This window comes from Protopterus annectens, chromosome 16.part0, assembly GCF_019279795.1.
Source record: "Protopterus annectens isolate FY-2018-M chromosome 16.part0, PAN1.0, whole genome shotgun sequence".
Classification (NCBI taxonomy): domain Eukaryota; kingdom Metazoa; phylum Chordata; order Ceratodontiformes; family Protopteridae; genus Protopterus; species Protopterus annectens.
Window position 1 is genome coordinate 736221591 of NC_056750.1, and position 20420 is coordinate 736242010.

Below are 20420 nucleotides of genomic sequence, written 5' to 3' on the forward strand. Positions count from 1 at the left end.
TAAAGTCCATTTCCCCATCTACAAGCTTTTATGAACACTTCATGGAGCATGATGGCTTACTGGTGACATTCACTGACCAGGTGGCCTCACACTGCCCCGCACCTCAGACTATGGTTCCAGTAATGCCACAGTCAGACAGACTACTACTTCATCCCCAATACTAGTGATGGCTGTACTCGCACTGCATTCCTACCTTCCACCTTTGACATTGTCTGCTAACAGTGGAGGTACAGCTCACACTAGTTTCCATACAGAAAGGACAGAACGGAGAAACGTCCTTCTGATCTTGCCTGGTTTTGCTGCTACTGTGGCATTGTCAGTAAGTATATAACATATACAGTTTAAGTAGGTGATATTTTCTGGGCTTTTTCTTTTTTAATAACATATAAATGAAGTTTCCTGCTCAGATTAATGTCATTTTTCTGTAATGTTTCACACTAGTGGTAATGTATTACTGCTGGACTCTCTTCAAATGTTGACTACATATGTGCTGCATTTGTGACATGTTTAAGACAGGACAGATCATCTCATAGAACAGCAAAACCTCTTGTGGATCTGGATTTAAAGTTTTGCATTTTGGAAGCATGAATTCGACTTGACTCTTTAGAACAACATGAGGTTTTGCCATTTTATGAGTGTTTCTGCTTACCTCAGTTTGCTGGTATGATGTACTTCTTGGTTTTGACTTTTACGAGTAAGTTCCTGGGTCAGTGACCACATGTATGGGGTTCCTTTTCGACTCCTGTGGATTATAAAATCATTTAATTTGTGCCTGAGCTTTTTTGTTCTTCTGTGGATTCACTTGCTGTGGGTTTGGAAATGAAGGAATTTGCCTAGCAGTTCGTTGAGGATTTGACAAGCATTTTTCACTAACATTTTTCACTAACTGAACTTTACCGTTCAACCTGTGGAACACAAGTGAGTACTCTCTGTGGTTTTTAATAAAATGATATTGACTGACATTGCATTTCTCTGTTAAGCTAAAATGAGGTCTTAGATGCTTGTATTTAGTTGAGCAAGCAGCAAAGTTCCTTTGTGACTTTGTTAAATTTCTGTGTATCAAAGTCTGGAATAAGTTCAAGCTTTTAAGCTTTAACACAATGAAAACAACCCTAAATTAGACTATGTTTTACAGCTTGTGTAAACTGCATTTTGGATTGCAACGCTACGTTAGTGTTTTTTTTCAACAATGCATGATTCCCAAACTGAAACACAGAGCAATGAGATTTTAAATGTCACACAGTTAGTCACAGTTTTAACACAACAAGTTGGTGAAATACAGACCCAGATTAACAGACTACAAAACCCAGGAGACAGTGGGGCTGGAAAATGGCCCAATGTATTTTCGGAAGTGTTAACTAATCAAGGAGACTTTTCAGAGTTATCACTTGATCGAAGGGGAAGGCCTGATGTGAACACCATCCCTGGAGGACGTCAAGTGGATTTGGGACTTTATAACAAAGACGGTTTTAATTCTGAACAATAGGTCAAAATGAACATTTGTTTTTCCATTAAGCAGAATATAAGTAGCAACAGGCAAGTGCCTAAAACTTTTGATTATAAAATGAAGGAATTTGAAAGTAAACTTTTTAAAATGAAAGGGCTGTAATGTAATAATTTGTACTTAACTTAGAGCCTTAAAAATAAAAGGGATCCTAGGGGACTAAGAATTTATAAATTTCCAAATGGTTTTAAGGCAGGATCTGTGGAAACAGATACGCTTATAAATATGTTTGACAGATCTGGCTATGAACTGATGTAATTTATTATAAGGAACAACAATGTAAAAATAATTGTATTAGATGAAATGAATATACTTAATGATGAAATCATGAATGATTTATTATTTGAACACAATGTTGTTGGATATTACAGTGTGGTTAAAAAAGTTGAAAATTTTGTTACAGGGAACGTTGAGGAGAAAAAACGGCCAGGAATGAAAGTGAATACAATTTAAAAAAAAAAAAAACACCATACATATTTTAACAAATGCATATTTTGAACAAAATGGTGCAGGGCATGACAAATGAAGGTCATATTCTGAACAAGAACAGGAATATGAAGCGAGAAATAACAGTAGATTTGATAAGGAGATGGATGAGTATGAGAGAGAATACCCACTATTAAAAAGGTTAGAATGGTTGGAAAATAAAAATAGACAAAGGAATTTTTTTCAACAACCCCGGACCCTGAGAGGTGAGAAGGAGGGAGAGAGGATTGAGGTTTATGAATTAAACCTTGAGGCGAGTTCTGCAGAGGAAAAGTTTAAGGAAGGAAGGGTATTTAAGTATGGCAGTTTTAAGATATTTAATCAGAATGGCTTAAAGGTAGACAAAAGTTTTTTACCTTGTTAAGTAAAGGGTTTAAGTTTGTATCCTGCTTTAAGGCCAGTTTGGTAGATGTTATGACTGAATTAAAACTATTTACAAGGAGGTTAAATCTGAAAGTGTTGTTTTAAACATGAGAATATTCCATCCAATGTGAAAACTGGGATAAATTTAAAGAAAAAAAGTTTTCAACCCCCCCCCCCCCCCATGCACCCGACAATATCAGTATTTGAAGGGGCATGCTCTACTGATTTATTTTATTCAATGCAGGGTAACAGTAAGAATAGGATGTCAAAGAAATATTACAACCTTACAAAAGAAGAAAGTGAGCTTATTAGAATGTTTCATGACGATGATGAATTAAGAGTCATGAAGCCTGATAAGGGGTTGTATTATTCAACAAAATAGACTATATAAATTCACTACTTGAGATTTTTTATGACACTGACAAATATGAGGATTCTAAGAATAAAATATATATAGCTCATAGAAAAATTCATCTACTTTTGGAGGAGACTATGTTTCAAAAAGTTATTTTGGAAGAAGTATTTGCATTTTTAGAGAATAAACATATACTTATCCCAGTGGCTTTTGGCACACCCAAGGTCCATCAAAATACAGAACATCCCCCTTTTAGAATAATCATATCTGTGAAGAATGGCCCAACGTATTCTTTAGGGGTATTTATAGACAGGGTAGTGAAAAACAACGTAGTACCGATTGACTATATGCTTAAGGATTCACAGGACCTCTTATCAAAAATAGAACATGGATGGTACAGTGAACAGGTGGGTTTTGCTATGATCAATATTGTTGATTTATTTACATCTATTCCCCATTAGGAAGATATACAATTATCTGAAGAAGCAATACAAAGTCTTACTAGGTTAGATGAAACCTTGATCAGATTTAGTATTTTGACCAACAACTACTTCATTTTTGAAAGAGTTTATTTTAAACAACTGAGTGGAGTAGCTATGGGTGCAAGTTGTGCACCCATATTTGCTAACCTGATATTATATGCATGGAAGGCCAAACATATACTTAACAGCAATTTCTCTGACAAATGGTAAGTTACTTCCATTTTTTGGACATCCTTATAATTTGGAAAAATAAGGAAGATAATAATGAATCTTTATTAGAATATATTAATACCCCCATCCTTTCTTAAAGTTTACGTGTAATTTCAACAATGAGGCCATAAATTATTTGGACAGCACCCTTAGTAAGGACAATATTAGGAGAAAATTCACTAACTATATAGAAGAGAGACATTTTCTAATAATAATTTAGATTTTCAGAATTGTCACCCTGGTTACAGAAAAATGAATATATACAAGGGGTAGTTAGTTAGGGCAGCATGTATGTGCTCTGAGTTGGAATTATTTGAAATGGAAATAACCAAAATCAGTTAATTGTTTATAGAAAGGGGGTATCCTAAAAAACTAATAGCTGATATTAGTGGTCAACTAAAGAGGTTGAGAGGCAAAGTTTATGCCATTATTGGGTAAGTAGGGAGATGTCCAAAAAAGTCGATATGGAAGGGCATTCTGCAAAAATGGGGATGGTGATTCTGTATGCGTCAAATAGTAAGGTAGTCAAAGAAATAGTAGTCAGGAATTGGACCATTTAAAGGTAACATGGCTGTTATGAAATATGTAGATGAGGAGCCTAGATTTATTTATAAGATGGGTAAGAACTGTAAAATCACTGTTTGAACAAAGCATTATTAGAGATATTGTACCAAACAAAGGGACCACTAGTTGTGGAACCTGTAGCCAATACCAGTAGATATTAAGGCATAACACCCCTTGTTTTAGAAGGTATACCCTTTGAAATTAGGCTACAAATAGATAATTGTAACATGAGAGGTGTTATATACATTGGGATGTGTGTTGGATGTGGGCATTATTATGTTAAGACAGAAAGACTTTTTAAAAAATGAATATATGCGCATGCATATGCTATACAGAGAGCCAACACTAGTAATGCCCTATTTAGACTCAGTACTGAATGCCCACATTTTTCTAAATTTAAATTTGGTATTTTAGAGGTGGTCCCCAAGCACCCTAGAGGTGGTTGGTGGGAAATGAACATAAAATCAGCTGAATTACAATGACAAATGAGGTTGAATGCAATTAAGGCACCTGGCATCAATGATAATACCTCTATTACCAGTGCTTAAAAAGAGGGCACTAACATTATAAATTATTACACCACCTCATATATACACATGTAATTTTGTTTTCCTAGTACATCCCATCTATTATGGCTGTTTTATAATATGGTATATTTTATAACATATTTTATTAATATATTATACATTTCAACATTGTGTTACTATTTTATTTTTACAACCTAACAGCATATACTTCTTTTGTTAGGTTTTTAGTAATATTTTATAGTAACACTTTTTAAATGATTTTTTTTACTTTGTGCATTCAAAGTTGTATGTGATGTTTCTTGTAAAAAAGCACTGGTCACTTTAATTATCAGGTGTAACAACTAATTAATTGACTCAGTATAAAAGGAAGGGTCAGAAGTGTAATGGCTGTTCTGATGAAGTCCCCTTGCTTGTTGTTGAGGAATGAAAGCACTTAACAGTCTTTTTTATTTTTTGTGATTTAGTCAAACTCAGCTGTTCAAATGATCTGGATTTAAAGTTTAGCATTTTGGAAGAATGAATTTGACTTGACTCTGTGGAACTACAGAAGAGGTTGTACTGTTTTATGAATGTTTAAAAAAGTTAACAACCTCAACACCCAATAGTGACAAGTGAAAACAGAAATTACCCTTATATATAATAATTTTAAGACTTTTAATTATAGTGGCTTGGATATCAAAAATACATTTTTGACTCATTCATGAAAGTATTTAAATGTATTACTAATAAAAATGTAATATCAGTAAGATACTTATCGGCCTAAAGTTGTTTATTAGAAAAATGAATTTTAAAGTATTTTTTAAACAAAAAAGTAGAACAAAACATATTTGTAAAAATTAGTTTATATAACTCCCATACACCCTCAATTAAAGAAATTTGAAAGTGTAGTTGAACAAGAACTTAGAGAGGAATTAAAACATAAAATATGTTCCAAACATCCCCAACAAAGAGAGAACACTTTCAGATGAATTAAGAGTGAATAATAATATACAGATTATGAAGCCTGATAAGGGAGGTGGAATAATTATTATAAACTCCATGATTTACTTGGGGAAAATGATGGATATCTTATGTAATGAGAACAAATACATCTTAGTGTCCAAAAATAAAATTACCATTGCTTATTCTAACATAGATTGCTACTTATATGACTATTTACTGGAGGGTACTATAGACATGGATACTTGCATTTCTTTTACATACTGAAAAGACAAATAAACCATTTATCTTTAGTATCTCTGAAGCCCACAAAAAATGTGTTGGATCCACAATTGAGATCTGTTGTGGCAGCTAATAGGTCCAAAAGACAATCTTGGGATTTTTTGAAAGGGGTAGATAATTTATATGATGAAAATATTAAGTTTGCTACAATTGATATTTTGGATTTTTTTTATTATATCCCATGATAAAGGGATGGAATGGTTTGAGGACATTAAGTGAAAATGGAGGTCTAAATCCTATGGACCTTAGGTTACTTTTAGAACTTAAGGGGATGGTACTAAAAATAACTATTATGAGGCTGACCATTATAAACAAGAGAAAGATGTTGCAATGGGGCCTGTTGTGCCCCCATTTATGTTAATTTTGTCCTAACTACCTGGGAACATCATCATCATCTTTAGGCTGTTCCCATTAGGGGTCACCACAGCAGATCTGTTTCCATTTCTTCCTGTCCTCTGCATCTTGCTCTGTCACAAACGCCTGCGTGTCCTCTCACCACATCTATAAACCTTATCTTAGGCCTTCCTCTTACCTGGCAGCTCCATCCTTAGCATCCTTTTCCCAATATACCCAGCATCCCTCCTCAGCACATATCCAAACCAAGGCAATCTCGCCTCTCTTGCTTTGTCTCCAAACTGTCCAACCTGAGCTGACCCTATAATATACTGATTCCTAATCCTGTCCATCCTAGTCACACGCAGTGCAAACCTTAACATCTTTAACTCTGCCACATCCAGCTCTGACTCCTGCCTTTTGTCAATGCCACCATCTCCAAACCATATAACATAGCGGGTCTCACTACCCTCTTGTAGACCTTCCCTTTCACTCTTACTGGTACCCATCTATCACAAATCCACCCATTCCACCCTGCCTGTACTCTCTTCCACACTCACCATTACTCTGAACTGTTGATCCCAAGTATTTAAACTCATTCACCTTTACCAACTCTACTCCCTGCATCCTCACCATTCCTCTACCCTCCCTCTCATTTACACACACATTCTGTCTTAGTCCTGCTGACCTTCATTCTTCTCCCCTCTAGAGCATATCTCCACCTCTCCAGGGTCTCCTCAACCTGGTCCCTACTCTCACTACAAATCACGTCATCTGCAAACTTTATAGTCCATGGGGCCTCTTGTCTGATCTCATCTGTTTACCTGTCCATCACCACTGCAAATAAGAAAGGGCTCAGAGCTGATCCTTGAAGTAATCCCACCACCACCTTAAATGTATCTGTCACTCCCACTGCAGTCCTCACCACTGTCACACTAACCTCGTACATATCCTGTACCATTCTTACATACTTCTCTGCCACTCCCAACTTCCTCATACAATACCACCACTTCTCTCTAGTCACCCTGTCATATGCTTTCTCTAAGTCCACAAATACACAATGCAACTCTTTCTGACCTTCTCCATATTCTCCAACACTCTCAGAGCAAACATTGCATCTGTAGTGCTCTTTCCTGGCATGAAACCATACTGCTGATCACTAATCATCACCTCCCTTCTTAACCTAGCTTCCACTACTCTTTCCCATAACTTCAAGTTGTGACTGATCAATTTTATCCCTCTGAAGTTACTGCAGCTCTGCACATCATCCTTATTCTTAAAGATAGGAACCAAAACACTTTTTCTCTACTCCTCAGGCATCCTCTGACTTTCCAAAATTTCATTAAACAATCTGGTTAAAAATCCCACTGCCATTTCTCCTAAGCACCTCCATGCTTCCACTGGTATGTCATCTGGGCCAACAGGCTTTCCATTCTTCATCCTCTTCATAGCTGTCCTTACTTCCTCCTTGCTAATCTGTTTCACTTCCTGATTCACTATCCCCACATCATCCAACCTTCTCTCTCTCTCATTCTCTTCATTCATCAGGCCCTCAAAGTACTCTTTCCATCTACTCAACATACTCTCCTCACTTGTGAGTACGTTTCCCTCACTATCCTTTATCACACTTACCTTCTGCACATCTTTTCCAGCTCTGTCCCTCTGTCTAGCCAATCGGTACAGGTCCTTTTCTCCCTCTTTAGTGTCCAATCTCTCATACAATTCACCATATGCCTTATCCTTAGCCTTCACCACCTCTCTCTTTGCCATGAGCCTCATTTCCTTATACTCCTGTCTACTTTCTTCATCTCTTTGATGATCCCACTTCTTCTTTGCCAGCCTCTTCCTCTGTATACTCTCCTGTACTTCCTAATTCCACCATCAGGTCTCCTTGTCCTCCTTCCTCTGCCCAGATGTCAAACCAAGCACCTTTCTAGCAGTCTCCCTTACTAGCTCTGCTGTAGTTACCCAGCTATTCAGTAACTCCTCTCTGCCTCCCAGTGCCTGTCTTAACTCTTCCCTAAACTCCACCTCACAATCACCCTTTTTCAACTTCCACCATTTAATCCTTGGCACTGCTTTCACACTCCTCCTCCATGATCACCAACGTCATCCTACAGACCACCATTCTATGCTGCTTAACTACACTTTTCCATGTCACCACTTTACAGTCTCCAATCTCCTTCAGACTTGCCCTCCTACATAGGATATAATCCACCTGTGTGCATCTTACTCTACTCTTCTACGTCACCCTATGCTCCTCCTCCTCCTTAAAATACGTATTCACCACAGCCATGTCCATCCTTTTCACAAAATCCACAATCATCGGACCTTCTGCATTCCTATCCTTAACACCATACCTACCCATCACTTCCTCATCCCCTCTGTTTACTTCACCAACATGCCCATTGAAGTCTGCTCCAATCACTAGTCTCTCACCCTTGGATACACTCACCACAACTTCATCCAACTCACTCCAAAACTTTTCTTTCTCATACATCGCACACCCAATTTGTGGAGCATATGCACTAACAACATTCATCATTACACTATCAATTTCAAGCTTCATAAACATCACTATCAGACACTATTCACCTCCAAAACATTCTTGGCATACTGTTCCTTTAAGATAACCCCCACCCCATTTCTCCTGCCATCCACACCATGACAGAACAATTTGAACCTGCCTCCTATACACCTGGCCTTACTTCCCTTCCATCTGGTCTCTTGCACACACAATATATCAACCTTCCTTCTCTCCACATCAGCTAGCTCTCTCTGTATACCAGTCATACTGCCAACATTCAAAGTTCCTACCCTCAATGCTACACTCCTAACCTTCCTCCTCTCTTCCTGCCTTTAGGCATGCCTTCACCCTCCTCTTCTCCTTCGGCCAACAGTAGCCCAATTTCTGCCAGCACCCTGTTGGCTAACAGTACTAGTGGCAGTCATCATTAACCTGGGCCTCGACCGATCCGGTATGGAAATATGAAATGTTCTCCGCATAAGTCATTTGGAAGAGGTTTTACACCGGATGCCCTTCCTGACACAACCCTCCCCATTTATCCGGGCTTGGGACAGGCACAAAAAAATGCATTGGCTTGTGCATCCCCAGTGGCTGGGTTCCTAACTACCTGGGAACAAAATATATATTTAACTTTTATAAGCAGTACTTGGACATCTGTATTTTTTTGGTGGCCACAGAGGAAAGTCTGAATGAGTTCATTAAAAGTATTGAGGGTACAAATGGATTGTTAAGATTCACTTATATATCTTACAATTATGTTACTAACTCTCTAACTCCCTTGTCACTAGACACTAATCTCCTCATCCACTTTAACTCAATGATCTTTTACTAACAATATAGTGTGTTAACTCTTTTAGTGTAATATTGACCTATTTCACATACCTCATATATTATTGTCGGTATATCTATACCCAATTTGCAAGTAAGATTCTGTTTCTTAATTACTCAGAAGCTAAAAATGTAATTTACTAATTTGTACTTGACATTGTCCTTATTGTCTTTTATCCCTTACTAATAGGCTTTGATGTAATGTAATGTACTATTTGTACTTGCCAAATCATGGTAATGTACCTATGAATTTGTATTTTGTTTTTTTTCTATTCTAATGTGTGGAGCTTTTCTCCCCAGGCCTCCACTGAAAATGGACATAAATCCAGTTGGACCAGCCCGGTCAACAAATGTAAAATAAAATAAAAATAAATTTTAACTAGTTGGATTTGACTATGCATAACATGATCCTAAAAGAAAAACAGGTACCACGGAAAAGTAACTCAGTACAGTCTTGTAGTTCAAAAAACAAGCTGGTTTAATAATAATTTTAACAAAGCATAAACGCAATTAAAATCACAGCGTTTTCGTCTTTTTCAGTCAGACTTCATCAGATACATAAAGCTTCAGTTAAAACCACCTGGTGTATGTATGTATGTATATATATATATATATATATATATATATATATATATATATATATATATATATATATATACATACACACACACACATACATACATACATATATATATATATATATATATATATATATAGCAAAACATTCCACCAATTAAAATCACCACCAATAAAAATTCCCAGTTTACCCTGATTGTTTGCACCTAAAGTGAAGCTTGGAAAGTGCCTTGTGCATAAAGGACTTAAAAAGGTGACAACATAAAAGTAACATATTTCACAGCTTTAAATATTTACATAGGTAACATAATTACTTCTACTAAAGTTCACTATTTCATGAGTTAAGTATTAAAACATTAAAATGTATTTACCCCCTCTAGTGGTTCCTTTGGAAAACATGTTTAGTGTAAATTTAAAAACACTTTCTTCTCAAAGCTTAACAGCTCTCAGTTTTAATATGGGGGCTATGGAGGTATAATCATTAAGTCCTGGTGGGCTGGTGGCTTCCCAGGTCATTTGCCACCATAGCTCCCTGTATTCATTCTTTTCATCCCATAGCCCCCCTCTAACCTCCTTTACCTGCTCAAGTACAAAGAAAGAATAATAAGCTCTCTGACATACTAACGTATGTTTGTAAAGAGTGTTAGACTATTTTTTATTTTGAATATTATAATGATGCTAATAAATCCTTCTCTTCAATTTACACTCTGTCTTTCCAATGTAGGAGGATTCACATCCCCCACACAGAGCTAGGTAAATAAGTCTGTTAGATTCACAATTATAAAATTGTGCACTTTCTATCCATTTATTCCTACTTGTTAAAAATATTCTCTCTCTATTTGATATACAAGTGCACTGAGTACATCTTCCACATATGTATATTCCTTTCCTTTTCATATCCCCACTTCCGTTATTGTAAACATTTTCTAATAAACACTTTATATTTTGGGAATTCCTATAGACCACTTTAAGGGGTTGATTACTACATTCCCCTAAATCAGTAAAACTAAGAAACGTTTCCCATTCACTTTCAATTGCCTTTCTCATATGCCCTGCACATTTGTTTACCGGGAAAGTACGACTGGAACAAGGGCGATTTACAGTGGTGGCCTGGAGAGAAAAGCTCTATAACACCACAAATCCAACAAACAACAAAAATGTATGTACAGTGGCATACATATAGAATCAAAGAGATATATCGTACATTAGTTTGATCTAAGCAAGCTTAGTAAATACATAGTAATATTGGTAGAACAAAGCATATATTGAAAGAAGCAATCAAAAAACTGATGTTATTCGGGAGATATGTCAAAGTGTGTGAAATAGTTTGCAGGATAGTAGACCCTGAAATGGAGTATTTGAGTACTACAAACTAGCTGAGGTAAGCAGTGAAGAGATGAGGGTGGCAAGATTTGGAGGAGAGCAGGAAAGCATTTATGTGATGCAAGGAAAGAGCCATGATTGCAAGAGGTGTGACTTAAGTGTCTTCTTGAAAAGTGAGATGGATGGTGCTGAGGAGATATTTTGGGGGAGGTTATTCCATTCCCTAGTGATGGTGTGAGAGAAAAGACTTTTCCCTGCAGTGTTATTGGCTTTGGATATGCAGAGCAGGGTTTTGTTGGAAGAGCGTAGAGGACGATTTGCTGAATATTGGTTTAGTAGCTGGTTTAGGGCTGGTCTTTTCTGAGGATTCCTTATTATGTTGAAGGTGAGTACTAGCTGGTGATCACTAATTAGCTGAGAGAGTTCCAACCACAGTAGTTGCTTTAGGGCAAAACAGTGATGACTTCTAAAAGTGGTTATTTGCGAATTTTGCAATTTTATTCTAACATGACTCTAGTTTGTTTAGGTCTGTTTTCCTGATATGAATTAGGCTTGATGATGCATACATTAGGGTAGACAAGAGGTGGGTTTGGGCTAGGGAGATTCATGCTTGGTCTGATAGGAACTGTGTTTGTATAAAGTTCCTAATTTTTTATGTACCTTTGTAATGCTTTGTGAGATATGGACATCAAACTGAAGATACTTATGTATCTCAACCCTGAGGAGCTTAGTATGGGGGGAGATTGTGGTCCCATTTTTGGAGGTGATGGCTAAGGAAGGAGGTGTGGTTTTAGATTTATTGGGGGTAAAAAGGAGAGGTTTGGTCTTGCTGGGGTTTAAAATAAGTTGGAAATCAGTAATCCATTGCTCCACAGAGCAGAAGGATTCTTGCGTAAGCTTTTGAAGAGTGGTTATGGATGGGACTGAGCAGATTAGTGTGGAGTCATCTGCGTACTGTATAAGTGATGCATGCAGGGTAGAGGTATGCAGTTGGTTAGTGAAAATGGTGAATAGTAGAGGACCCAGTATTGATCCTTGAGAAACGCCTACAGTACCTCATAATGGAGGTGATAGTGTGCCTTGCCATTTAATTGACTGTTTTCTATCAGAGAGAGAAAGTGAGTTTTTGAACCAGGAAGTAGTGGAGGGACGAAGAACAAGGTGGACAAATTGTCTAAGAGTAGGTTATGGGAGACCATATCAAATGTTTTTGATAGATCTAAGAATATGGCTGATATTAAGTTATTGTTGTCTCTTAGTTCCCTAACCTGATTGGTAAAGGAGAGTAGAGCAGTAGTTGTACTATGGTTTGGGCGGAAACTGTGCTGTGTGGGGGAGAGAAGGTTATATGATGTTAAGAAGTGCATTTACCTGGGTGTGAATACATTTCTCCAGAAGCTTGGAAAGGGGGGATAGGATAGGAATTGGCTTGTAGTTTGATAGTTCATAGGAGTTACTGCCTTTGTGAAGTGGAATATATGACACTTTCCACAGCTGGGGTATATACGTTTCTTGTATAGAGCGGATTATACGAATTGAGGCAGGGTAGGCTAGTGACTCCAGCTAATTTTAGAAAATTAGTGGGTAGAGCATCTGCTGTGGGAGTGATGGGTTTTAGTTTAGAGCGTACTTTTCTAACTGTGGCGGTTGGTACAGGTGAGAGTGTAAAGGTGGGTGTGTTAGTTTGATCTACAGTCGGGGTGAATTTAGAGTTATTGTTGGATGGTTGGGTAGATAATGAGAGGCTAGATTTAGTGAAGTGATGGTTAAATCGAGAAGCTATGTTGTCATTATCAGAATTGTTGTTGGGAGATGGGGTGGTAGTTTTGCCGGGTTTACAAGGGTATTAATAGGCTACCAGAACTTTTGGGGGTTTCTGGAATGCTTGTTTTGGATGTCTAGGAAGTTGTTTTTCATCTATTGTTGTTTGGTTTTTGGCCTTATTTCGAAGTTGTTGATATTTTTGTCTGTCTTGGATAGTGTTATTCTTTTTCTAGTTCTTTCAGGCATTGTCTCTGGCTTTTAGTAAGGCTTTTGTTGTCCTATTTAGCCAGGGGGCATAGTTAACTTTAGTTCTAAGTTTCCTCTTTGGAGCTAGTATATTTAGTACATTCATAAAAGTAGTATTGAAAAAAAAAACAACTGCCTGGTCTAATGGCATAGTTTTCAGTGGGTTCCAGTCATGTTGCTGTAATATACTGTTAACAGTTAGTGGAAGTACCTTGTGCTCATCCCTAGTTTCCTTGAACAGCATGGGTTTGGGTATTTTTGCCTGTTTATGAAGGAGGGATATGAGGCAGTGGTCACAATGCATCAGGTAAGCAGCCCACATAACTTTCTGCCTACTGCAACTTCTCTTCTGACTTCTGCAATAGGGCTATCAGCGCACCCTCTAGCTCTAAAGAGGAGTTCAAGTAGGTTACTTTCTTCTTCATAGTCTGCATCTTCTGATACCATTCTGCTTGCTCGGACATGTTGTCCTTGGATATTTTTCTTGCAATGGGCAGGATGTGCACTATTAAAACGGAGAAAGGAAATGGAAAATGCTTTATTTCGATAAATCTTTGAACAAAACTTGTTCCCTTTCTTAAACATCTCTATGTCTAAAAACTGCAACTTTTCATTACTAATGTTGTGTGAACTTTAAAAAAGCTGTTGTGTCATTTAAATAACAAAAACTCGTCTGAAAGTTCTAGATTCTCCTTCCATAAAATTCCTGCATCATCAAGGAACCTTCTATAGAGGTTCCACTGACCTGCATACTTGGACCCTAAAATAAATTTCTCTTTCCACCTAGCTAAAATAAAGTTTGCATAGGATGGGGCACAGGCCGGCCCCATTGCCACTCCTTGCACTTGCTGATAGAACTCACCATTAAAGAATATAAAATTATATCTTAAAATTAAATCAATTAAATACAAGCAAACTATCTGCTCATTTCTAGTGAGTTCTCCATCTTCAACAACTACTTCTTCCAACATTTTCATCCCTTCATTGTGTGGTATGCTTGAAAATAAGTCGACATCTATTGTTAAAAATGTTGTGACATCACTCAATAGTTCATCCTTTACTTGCCTTAAGAAATCCCATAAGTCCCTCAGTATCACCCTTTTCTTCAGCCACAGTTTTCTGAGCTTAGCATCAACAAATTTTGCCAAAGGCAACGTCTCAGAATCATCTCCTGATACTATGGGTCTGAGTGGGGGGGTCCAACTCATCCCTATGGACTTTAGGGATTCCGAATATTGATAGCATTTCAGGTTTTATTACTTTCAAATAATTACAGGTTTATTGGTCAATCAGACTTTTGCACATCATGTCGTCTAAAGCCACATCTGATTTTCCTGTAGGCAATATTAATTTCATTTAACAATACACTAGAATATTTGCTAGTATCATTTAAAATTTCATTCATCTTTCCTTCGTATGTAAATGAATCCAGGAAATTTTGGCACGGTACTAGTTTAAGAATTTAATGCCTGTGCAGGACGTATGAGAAAGGCAATTGAAAGTGAATGGGAAATGTTTTTGTTTTACTGATTTAGGAGACTATAGTAATCAACCCCTTAAAGTGGTCTATAGGAATTCCTAAAATATAAAGTGTTTGTTAGAAAATGTTTACAATAAATGAAGTGGGGATATGAAATGGAAAGCAATATACAAATGTGGAAGATGTACTCAGTGCACTTATATATCAGATAGAGAGAGAATATTTTTAACAAGTAGAAATAAATGGATAGAAAGTGCGCGATTTTATAATTGCGAATCTAAAGGACTTATTTATCTAGCTCTGTGTGGGGGATGTGAATCCTTCTACATCAGAAAGACAGAGTGTAAATTGAAGAGAAGAATTTATGAGTATCATTATGATATTCAAAGTAAAAAAATAGTCTAATGCTCTTTACAAACATACATTAGTATGTCAGACAGCGTATTATTCTTTCTTTGTACTTGAGCAGGTAAAGGAGGAGGTTAGAGGTGGGCTATGGGAGGAAAAGACTGAATACAGGGAGCTATGGTGGCAATTGACCTTGGAAGCCACCAGCCCACCAGGACTTAATGATTATATGTCCATAGCCCCCATATTAAAACTGAGAGCTGCTAAGATTTGAAAGAAGGAATAATGTTTTTATATTTATACTAAACATGTTATTTTCCAAAGGAACCACTAGAAGGGGTAAATACATTTTAATGTTTTAATACTTAGCTCATGAAGTAGTGAACTTTAGTAGAAGTAATTATTTTACCTATGTAAATATTTAAAGCTGTGAAATAGGTTACTTTTATATTGTCACCTTTTTAAGTTCTTTATGCTTTTACAACATGTGTATTTATTTTATGTACTTTTAATGTTTTAATGCACAAGGCACTTTCCAAGCTTTACTTTTGGTGCAAACCCATCAGGGTAAACTGGGAATTTTTATTGATTTTAATTGGTGGAATGTTTTTATACACACACATATATATATATATATATATATATATATATATATATATATATATATATATATATATATTTTCCAGGTGGTTTTAACTGAAGCTTTATGTGTCTGATTGAACAAGATGAAAACGCTGTGATTTTAATTGTGTTTATGCTTTTTTTTTTAATTATTAAACCAGCTTGTTTTTTGAACTAGAAGACTGTACCAAGTTCCCTTTCCTTGGTACCTGTTTTTTTGTTTTGTTGGTTCAAAGTTTACTTACTGGGTGCCAGTTTGAGTTTTCTTGGATTTATGCACAAGATGAACTACGACAGAACGTTTAAATCAACTTTATATCTGAAAGAAACTTTACCAAATTCTTGCTTATACTACACTAGTGTACAACCTTTTAAGCAACAAATAAAGAATATGTAATGGTCAATTTATAAGACTTTCTCAAATAATATCCGAGGCCAATCCTTTTTTAATGGAATGTAAAAATGTTTAGCAGATGTTCTTAGAAAGGCAATAACCTTATGTACCAGCTCCTATGGTTATCAGAGAGGTTAAAGAAGGTAGAAATAATATTCGCCCATTATTGGAAGGGGCAATATTTTTCTGAATCATAACATGACACAAAGGGTAGATGTAATCCAAACTAATAATAAAGAGTCTGGGAGTCTCAGGATTCAATCTGCAATGAGGCCTTTGTTATGTACTAGAACTCAGAAGTAAAACCGATAAAAATAAATAAATAAATAAATAAGCTTATTAATGGGAATTTGAACAAGTTTGGTAGATTTTTGGACCTGGTAGGTCTATTTAAGAAACATATTAGATGTATTTATAGAAAAGGGTATAATATGAAAGATATTCTAGAAAACAAAGAATATTAACTTTCAAAGTACTAAGAAAACAGGCATCTTATAAATGTGGGAAGTGTGCTCAATGCGATTAGATAGCCAGTACTGAATACCTTTACATTCCAAGTAGAGAGAGATTGATTTGTAACAACAGATATGACAACTGCAATAGTAAAGTAGTTCTGTGTAAGATCTGCTACATGTATATGGGCAAAATAGAACATTTGCTTAGGAAATGAATAAAACTTCTATATGATATAGGGAGAGGAAAGTAAAGTTCTGTTTAAACACACTGGAATATGTAATAAGGCTAGTTGTGTATTTTTCATCATTCAGAATGTTCATCAGGACCCTGGCGGGGGGGGGGGGCTGTAAAACCAAATAGAATACAGGTAAGTTTACTGACAATTGTTGCTTGAAGCAAATAGATTTCCAGGTCTTAATGAAAAAATTTCTTTAATGCCAATTTTAAAATTAAGAGTAGCTAGAATAAAACTTGCCTGGTCATTTCTACATATTTAATGCAAATATTTATTTAATTTATTGCAACACTCAGCTTTATTGAGTATAAAGTTTAGTAGAAGTAGATTTTTCCGTAAAAAGCATTTTGTATTGAAATTTTTTTCCCAGTGATGTGTTTGAGGTAATGTTTAATTGATTATATTTATTACAATTTTATAGTTTTGAATGCTGTATAAGATTTTACACACAACTATTTTAAATATACAGTTACCCTTCCCTAGATATATTAGAGAGATTTATGTTATTTAACTTTAGGCATAAATACTTGTATTCTAATGCAGGTGTTATAATACTTAAGCATTGGTAATAATTCTTTCACACTTGAAGAAACTTTCGGGAATGGAGGCTACTCCATTTAGTTACCTATATATTTTGTTTACCTTCTAGACTTTCCTGGCAAACTAAATGAATTTTATTATCTTATGTAGGGACTTACTGTTAATAAACTATTGGACATACGAACATAAGACAGCATGGAAGTGGTGTCCTTAGTTTTTTAAGGATTCAACTATAGGAATTAGTGCACATAAAAATACAGGCCTTGCAGACAAGCTGGAGTAATTATAATATGCATCCACCCAAGACATGTGAAGGCTTTAGCTAGGCAGGCAGAATTACAAAATAAGGATTATAGATTATAGCGCTATCCCTTTTCCAGTAAGACAATGTTCAATTATTTAGTTATCCTGTAGCCCTCAGCTTCCCAACATGACAAAAGCAGGTTATGAAAGTACTTATAAAATATAATAGCTACACCTGCACCGAGATACAGTGTAGCAGCACTGGAAAGCCCTTTTGATATGGAAGAATTACAGGAAGTCATAACACTTAATATCACATAGCCCCATATTGTATGGTGCAGTGAACGGGTTGGGCAGATGATGATGCACCTGAAGGGCTAATACCAACTTGCTTCTTTTGCTGAGAGGTAGGTAACCTTGCTCACTCTATCAGCATTGTCTATGGGTGGTTAGCCAGTTGCTCATGGAAGATGCAATGGCATGCTCACATTGTTAAATGGTGCATATGTCAGGGTTGATATGGATGGGATGTGGATGAGAGGGAAGGCATCATTTCTGACCCAGACAGCAATTGGGAGTTTACTAGTGATCTGTCCCACTCTGTAATTCCTGCCTCACCTCCAGGCTAACAAGAACTATTTTTCCTGAAAAAGGTAAGACTGAGCCAGATGGATCAATCCCAATTTGCAGTAACACGTCTCTCATTCCGAGAAAAATGAATGAGATAAGGCAAATTGGGGAGCCACAGGGTAGGTCTCATGGGGAACACAAAAGAAAGAGAAACAAGAGACTAGAATAAGCTTTAATATGTGCAAAGTGGCAAGTTTTTATGCTTAATTTACCCTTTGTTGACCAGGTTACTGTCAATAGGGTAGCAGCCAGTTTTCTGAGGAGAGATCAAGGGTGGCATTTATACTACTAGCAGAAATCGGACCAGGGCATCAGGGAACTTCCCGTACTCTTCATGATAACTGTTGTGGGATCTTTCACATTCTCTTCAGCTACCACCAAGTCAAGCAAAAGGAATGCAAGTTTTACATCGTATCTGAAGGACAATTTAATTAGGAGTGCAGCACCCCTGTGTCCTTACGCTACACTACAGTGTCAGCCATCCATCTACCTAGCACGGGAACATAACCCACAACCTTCTGCACCAAAGACATGTGTGCTACTTGTACCACTAACCCTGTTTAGTATGGAAAGTTTACCAGCAGAACTCTGCAGTCTGTTTCTTTCATCCATATTTTTTTATTTATATTAAAACTCTGCAGTTTTCAAAAGTTACTAGATAAATGTCTCCCTTCTGATCCATGGATGGCAGCCAGGATGCCTATTATAACCATGCCAGGTAAAGATGAAGAATATGTCATGGTTCCTATTGCATATCTATCAAGAGACTCAAGAGTTACCACCCAGTTCCTATCTCCTATATTCTATGGTTTGACTATGAACTATACAAGCCTTCTTGAGTGATGCAAATATTGATGTTTACCAGTCTAATCTATCCTTATCAGACCAGTTTCATTCCCCAAAGACAACCTTGTTATTGTGTCCAACAGGTCATAAAACTATTAAAAAAGACAACACAAAAGCAGAGTCCTAAATCTGATGCAAACATTGATATAGAAAAAAAAAGTCTGATATGCTTTTCCAGGGATTAACTTCTGAAACCACCAAAAAAAAAAAAAAAAAAAAATTTGCAATATTCTTTTTTTTTTTTGGTGAACTATGGGAACATCTGCAAAATTAATGACTGAATAAATACAGGGGGGAATTATTAATAATCTGGCCTTTCCTCATCTTATTTGAAGATGTCAGGATAATTACCTTTTCTAAGCCCACAACTCATAATCTGATGAATATCTTGAATCTTGCTTAAGGATTTGGAGTTGCAGCTAATTTTAAAATGTGTTGCAAAGTCTTGGTTCCTATGTGAGGGAGGTCCGACACACCTGATTGGATCAAAGGTTTTCTAATAGTATGGAAAGAAAGTTGCACAAAGTATTTGGGACCCTCATTAGAAAATCTAAAAATAACAATTTTGAATATTTAGGCTACATGAAGCAAACTAGGATATTCTGGATGCTAATTCTAAACAGTCTAACTGTTGTCAGTGTTGCTGCCATTAATGTTTTCAAGATGGTTTCATCTTTTTGCTCAAATGTCATTATACCATGGATGTTATTCTGCTATTAAAAGTAAAATACTGCTTTAGATTTTGTGAGGATAGTGACATTACTTAAAAATGTAAGGTACTTTAAAAACATTCCCTGCTTTTTTCAATGGAGGATGCAGTTGTTACTAGATTTATCATATTTACCTCATTCTTTAAACACATTTATTATTGTTTGCAACATAGACAAACTTACATTTATATAAATGACAACCCATATCAACTTGTTCAAAATTACAAGCACTGTACAATACATATATTATTTTGTTAAATATTACGTAAATTGTTCCGTTACTGTCTTCCCTTAAACCTCATTCCTCTGACAAAATATTCTGCATGTACTGTTGCTACAATTTCCATTTTTCTATGTAATTTACTCCTACCATTTTATAAAGATCTAATTTCTAGTTCTTTTATCTCTGTTACTATATTAACTACTTTAAGTATGGTTGGGTTATTTTTTGTAAGATTTCTGATGTAGCAATCACATTTCTTTGTCATCCTGGTAGTGCATAAGTGTAGCTACATGCATATATTGGCATTAACTCCCTTTTTCCCCAGTGATTGAGATATACATATACAAACACATACAAAAACAACATATTTACAAAATGTACCTAA